Below are 6,881 nucleotides of genomic sequence, written 5' to 3' on the forward strand. Positions count from 1 at the left end.
ACCTGCTGTCCTGTATGGAAAGGATTCTGTCCTTCCACCATGTCTTTGAGATAACAACCTTGGGAAAGCCATTACATCAGAATGAATACAAAGTAAATGTGGGGTTGCTTTTCGGCCCTTCCCATGTGGTTGTCAGACTCCAAGGCCTGAGTCGTCCTGCCTGACTAAGGCTGAGTTTGCTGGACAGATGCTCAAACCCTCTTTTGCTTTGGCTGTGTAGACCACAGCTGTCTCCTCACCAAGGGGACAACTTTGATTCTTCCCTTGAATGCCACCACCAAGGACACTTACCCACCAGGCATGCCTCTAGGCCTGTGGGGCTACACACACTCTGCCTTCCTAGGCTGGCCAGCTGCATAGGACATAGGACATAGTGTCATAGGACACTAGGGAATGCGTGCTTCTCTGGAAACACAGAGCATGAAGCAGGTTTTCCCATCGCTTCCGGAAGTTCTCCGCCGAGGGTTGTTACCAACCCTGTTGACTAAGATCACAAAACAAGAGGAAAAGGTGTGTGTAGAGGGGGTAATTCCAAGGCCTTTCCTTAGGCTTGTATCCACAAACATGAGTTACCTCATGGAGTTATAGTGAGTTCTCTCATGATATAAAATGCTCTCTCAATTGAGGCAGTGGTGGTGTACGCCTTTAATCCCAGCACTCAGGAGGCAGAGCCAGGCAGATCTCTCTGAGTTTGAGGCCAGCCTGGTCTACAGAGCAAGTTCCAGGACAGGCTCCAGGCTCCAAAAGAAAGAAAAGAAAAGAAAAAGAAACAACAACAAAAAAAGAAACATTCTCTTAATTTACTTTATTTAGAAAAAATATATATATCCTAACAGGAACTTTCTGCTACTTTGGGATATTTATAAAGTTTACCTGGAAGAATTGTTTTTTAAATTTTAATTTAATTTAATTTTTTTTGATTGGGGCGGCAAATGTGCCAAAAGGCATGGGAGAACAGAGGTCATCTTTCAGGAGTCGTTTCTCTCATCCCACCGTGTGTGAGGCTTATGCTCAGGTTTGCAGGCTCAGCGGCAATTGTCTTCATTCACTGACCCATCTTGCCAGCTTTTTTTTGTTGGTTTCTGTTATGTTAAAAAAAAAAAAAAAAAAAAAAAAGCATAAAAGTGTTTGCAGATATTCTTCTTGAAAGCATGGCCTCCATTGCTTTGCAAGATGAGTCTTTGCAAACTCGTTTTAAGTTTTCAATATGGAAATTTTCGAGTCTGTCAAAAGAAAGAAACACAGTACAGCCTCACAGCTGAGATCTTCTCTCCGTGGCTCAGATGAACAGCCTCAGAACTTCTCCAAATCTGCTTTCTGTTTTCCTTCTCACATTTGTCTCTGTTTTGAAATTGTTTTAAGAGAACTCCATGTGGAAGAAGACATTTTTAAGGAGACGGCAAGGTAACTCGGTGGGTAAAGACGCTTGCCACCAAACTCGACTGCTTGAGTCTGATCCACAAGAACCACGTGGTGAATGGGCCGAACCTATTCCCACCAGGTGCTCTCTGACCTCCACACATAGGATCCACGTGTGATGAGATCAGAGGGCCATGCTGACCTGGCCCCACCCTTCGATGGCCCTGGGAAAGCTGGCCCTGCCCCTCATTGGACACTGCAGCAAGAGAGATGGTGAAACTCACGGGAGAGCTGCCTCTGCCTGCCCCCCATGCGCCGCCCCACACCACACCACACCACACCATGAGAGGGCCCCACCCCTCACCCGAATGACCTGCCACCCAGGCCCACATCCAGGGCATTGGGTTGGCCCACCCTAACATCTACCCCATCTATGCCTTGCTGGAGCCCGTGAAGGAAGGACACTGGCAGGATTTCCCTGACTCGGAGCAGCCATGAGATATCTGAGAAGAGTTTCCGTGAGGGTCCAGTGGTGATGATGTGCCAGAGGCCTTGAACCAGACCAAGAAATGACCCATGGCAGCGAACATTTTCACGGAAAGCTGATAGGACAAAAGGGTAGACTGTGTAACACACCACGGCTCCCAAAGCCACTAAGACGAATGAAGAGGTGTTGGAGAGGTGGGAAAGATGGAGGATCGAAGAGGGTTTTTGTTGTTGTTGTTGTTTGGGGTTTTTTATTATGGGGGGGGTACTTGGAGATAAGTGGAATCGGGGTACATGATGTCAAATTCCCAAAGAATCAATAAAGAAATAATGCTTTAAAAAAAAAAAAAAAGCAGTATACTCTCTCAACTGGTGATCCATTTCTACACTCTTGATTTAAAAAAAAAAAATAAAGAAAGAAAACCCCTAGATATGATGGTTAATTTTCCATCGTCACCTTGACTTGGTTTTAGAACCACCTCAGAGACACATCTCTTCGTGTATCTATGGGGTGTTTCCAGAGATGTTCAGCTGGAAGGGAACCCACTCTAAGTGTGGGTGGTCCCACCCAAATGGGTTGGGAGTCCTCAGAAAGAATAAAAAGGAAAAAGTTAGCTGGGCCCCAGCATTCCTCTCTCTCTGCTCTCTCTCAATACAAGCATCCACCTCACGCTGCTCCTGCCGAAGCTGGAACCACAGTCACCACCCCACCCTTCCCATCGTGACGGACTGTACCCCTTACACCGTGAGCCAAGACAAACCCTTCCTTCCGTACCTTTCTTCGATCAGGACCTTCTTTTGCAGCAACAAGAAAAGAACTCACCAGGTCCCATGCCATTTTATGCCTTCACACTTGTCCATACAACCTTAACACAAGGGAGCATTTCCTGGGGCAGCCACACCCCACAAAGGTCCCTTTCAAAAGCAGTGCAGGAAGATGCCACTGTGGAAATCCCAAAGAGAGCGTGGCTTGTGAGGGCTGAGACAACCCTTCTTGCTGCCACAATGCACAGCCCCCCAAAAGTGCTACATCTCAAAGACTGTGGGCAGAAGTATGAAGATGTGGTCTGGAAGACTGTGCTAGGTCATTTAAAAGGAAGCTGGAAAGATTGGGGACTCACTTGTGGCAGAGTATTTGCCTGGCACATAAGAGACCCTGCATTTGGTCCCTTAACAGCATACATACAAGGAGCTAGAGTAATAGAGGGTCTGAATAACAAGTGGAAACTGAGGCAGTGTTTCTAAATAAGCATGTTTGTACATGTAAGTCTAAACATACGTGTAAAATACACTTGATAATAAGAAATTGGACTATGTCACTTACATCATTAAAAATGCATACATTCAGGGGTCACTGAGATGACTCAGTGGGTAAAGGGCTAACTGCCATGCTGGAAGACCTGTCTGATCCCTGAGACCCACCTAGCAGAGGAGAGCTGACTCCTGAAAGTTGTTCTCTGATCTCCACACAGGAGCTGTGGCACACAAACACAGACATACATACACACACACACACACACACACACACACACACACACACACACACACACACGCACACACGCACGAATAAAACTTTTTAAAGTTTATATATTCATGTTAGCCCAAAAACAGACAGGGCTTTCCTAACTACCCATTGGGAAACGGGACATTGCCTCATATGTGGGGTTTCACGCGGCACCTTCAGCCCCTGCCTACTGGCCCCAGCCAAGACTGCTCTTCCTACCCAACAAGAAACTCTTGTGAGGGGTCCACTAGACGCCAGGCAGATAGCTGGTCCTGCGAGTAGACATCCTTAGGCACCTGTGAACTTCAGGAAGGACACACCACCCGCCTAGTGTTTCTCAGGGGAGAAATCTGGGGTTGGAAGAAAGTAAATTCTCTTCCCAAGGAGATAAAGACAGAGCACAATCTGGGCTGATCTTGCCAGGTGCCCCTGCAGCCCTCTCACTCCCCCTCCCCCAGAGGAACTGCTTAGCTCTGTCCTCTATCATGTGGCAACAGCAGCTTCTATTATGTACCTCAATTAAGGAGCACCGAGAGGCTGGAGAACGGCTTAGTACCTCCACAATTGTACACAGCCATTGTTCTGTTTCAGCATGGCCAAATGGTGTCCCTGGCTGGAGCAATTTAGTGATAAACAATAGTTGACACTGTCAGTAGGGTCTCTAAGCCTGCCGAGAACAAAACCACCTGAGGTACTTGCAAAAAAAGGGGGGAGGGGATGGGGGGGGCGGCTGAGCTGTGGGACCAATGAATGCCCTTGAGTCCAATCATGGGCTTGGTGCAGTCTGACAGGAACATCTAACATCTTTCTGGTCAAAATTCCTATCCCCACTTGACAGCTGTTCTCACCACCTCCTCTAATATCAGCCCAACCATAAAACAAGGGGAAGACGCACAGCAGATCCATGCCTACCCAGAGAAGGTGATCTAACGCATGCAGGTTGGGACCCCTTATAAAAGTGGAGAAATAAAATAAAATCCTTGTTGCTCCGTTTAGCCGCAGCACGGGTCTCGGTGTTGCCCGGTGACCCCCAGCAAGTCCTGTAGCTTTACTGCACGGTCTTTATCATTCAGATGTGCTGTTTGAAGGCCACAGCACGGGGAGCCAAATGGCATTGTGCAATTAAGGTGGAAAGCATCACATAAATGCGGCTGAGGCCAAGGCTTAAATAGCCACATATGGTTTCACCAAACGTACTCTGGATCATCAGCCAGCAGTAAAAACACACAGGAGGGAGATGGTCTGGCTGGAAATGAACTGCAAATTGATAAACATGTAGTTGTTAATGCTGTGTTTATTATTTTTTACTGGGATAAAAATTAACTTGTGCAGCCTTGGCCAGCCAGCAGCTTGAACTCTACCATCTGGGTGGCGGAGTAAGCTTGTTTCTGGAGCTCCAGGTTATAAGTTACTATCGCCAGACTGTATTTGTGAACAGGCCCTGTATGTCCAGACAGGAGAACTGAGGGAGGCCTCAGCTAAGCACCATAGAACCTGCCAGGGCAGCAAAGAGGACTCCCAGAAGGGAGCCACTCTTGGTATACTCCGCGTTCTGAATTGGCACATGAATGTGTGTATGTCAGTGTATGGGGAGACCAGAGGCCAACCTCGGCTGTCACTCCTCAGGCACCATCCACCTTGTTTTTTTGAGACAGGGTCTCTCCCTGATCATAGCTCACCAGTTAGGCTAGGCCAGCTGGCCAGCAAGCCCCAGCGATCTGCCTGTCTCCAGCTCCCGAGCACCGGGATTACAAGCACAAGTCCCTACATCTACCTTTTTAAATGTCGGTTCTGGGTTCCTGATCTCAGGCTCTCAAGCTTGTGAGAGCAGCACTTGACCAACTCAGCCCTCTCCCCAAGACTCATTCCACATTTCAAGTCGAGAAAAGGGCTGCCAGCTCCCCGGAAAATCACCTTTACCCTGTGAAAACAGCCAGGCTGCAACATGGTCCCTTCAAGAGGCAAAGAAAAGATTGCAAGGGATGCACCGTGGAGGGTATGGGAGAGGATGCAGAGATCATGAGGGCACTGGGGGCAAGCCTAAGCGAGCACAGCCAGTCACATGACAACCCCAGCAGCTGCCCCAGCTGCAGAGCCGACCTCTCTGTCCCCAGAGGCCCTTTTCCATCAGCTGGATCAATAACTACAGTGCCCTACACAAGCAGGGACTGAATTATGACTCGTGGAAATCCCCCCTGTTCAGGGAACCAGGTAGCTTTCAAACTCCCAACAATTAATGTCCCCCTTGGTCAAAGGAGAATGGGGGTGGGGGGGCAGGCCTGTTCAGCAGGCAAAGCTGTGGGTTTCCAAACAGGCTGTTTGGTTTCTAGTAAATTAGGAGTGGGTGGTGGAGGGACCAGTAATGTTACCCTGTAGAATGCGGTCTTCTTTGACGTCAGCGAGATGTTTCTCTCCCTTTCTCCTCGGGCCCTCCTTTCTCTCTCCTTTCCCTTCCTGCGTCCCTTCCCTCCTCCCAGCCTCTTTCCACCAGCTCAGAGTTTTGCAACACAGCCCCCAAGCTCAGAAGATCCCCTACATTGACAACAGAGCGGTGCAGAACGCAGACTGTAGTGGGAGGCAAGCAAGCCAGAAAGGCAAAAAATAAAAATAAAAAAGTTCAGTGACTCAGAGCAGGAAACAGGACATGCTGCTGGGAGGAGGCGGTCACCACCACAGGCTGTACATTCCTGCTTCGCTTGGCCAGGTCAGCCATCCCCTCCGAGGGAGCATTCCTCTGTGGCAAGCACACACTCTGGTCTCAGGCAGTCCTGAAATAGTATCTTGAAGAACATGTGCTCTGTTCTGTGGCCACTCAGCCTGGCACCCGGCCTGGTTTCCTGGCTCCTCCTGTTTCTGCCACCAAGATATGTTCTCTGCTCATCAAAGACAGTAACAGCTGCCCCTCATGGCAGTCCAGAACCAGTGAGAGTAGGACCGATAGTCTAGCCAAGCACCTGAGGCCCAGCCCAGAAATGCTATTGTTTTCATGTAAATTACACATGTGTGCACTCATACACATACATATATGCACACATATACATATATACATACATGCCTGCACTCACACACATGTACACATGCATGATTGCTTCAACGGAGACACGCTGCAGGTATTGAAGTGGGCCACTTCCTGGTGGCGAATCTTAGCAAGGTTACTTGGTCTCTGGAGTAAAATGACTGTGTGACGTTTTTCTGCAAGCAGCTTCTTTGAAGTTGGATTATATACGTACACCACACACACACACACACACACACACACACACACACACACACACATGAGTATGATGTGGGTCTTTGAAGGCAGAATATATATGGTGTGAAGGTAGAAGTGAGACTATATGGGGAAGGAGATCCTGAAGGAGATGGAGGGGAAGAAGAAAACAGGGTAAAGGGTAGTGAGGTGGAGAAAAATAAAATATCACACATCTTCTCTCATATACAGAACTAGATTTAGCTATAGTCACATATATACACAGCATGAAAGCAGGATGCCTTATTTAGAGGGAGGGGGAGGGGACCAGTGAAGGAGGAA

General features: G+C 48.3%; 1 long non-coding RNA gene across 1 annotated transcript; it reads right to left on the minus strand.

The window, feature by feature from the left end:
• Positions 1–882: 882 nt before the first annotated feature.
• Positions 883–3,218, minus strand: LOC119087975. The gene is made up of 2 exons (XR_005091522.1): positions 2,621–3,218; positions 883–1,082 (listed from the first exon to the last, which is right to left on the minus strand). It is a non-coding gene; the product is annotated as an uncharacterized LOC119087975 (long non-coding RNA).
• Between the last annotated feature and the right edge of the window lie 3,663 nt (positions 3,219–6,881).

This window comes from Peromyscus leucopus, chromosome 5, assembly GCF_004664715.2.
Source record: "Peromyscus leucopus breed LL Stock chromosome 5, UCI_PerLeu_2.1, whole genome shotgun sequence".
NCBI lineage: Eukaryota > Metazoa > Chordata > Mammalia > Rodentia > Cricetidae > Peromyscus > Peromyscus leucopus.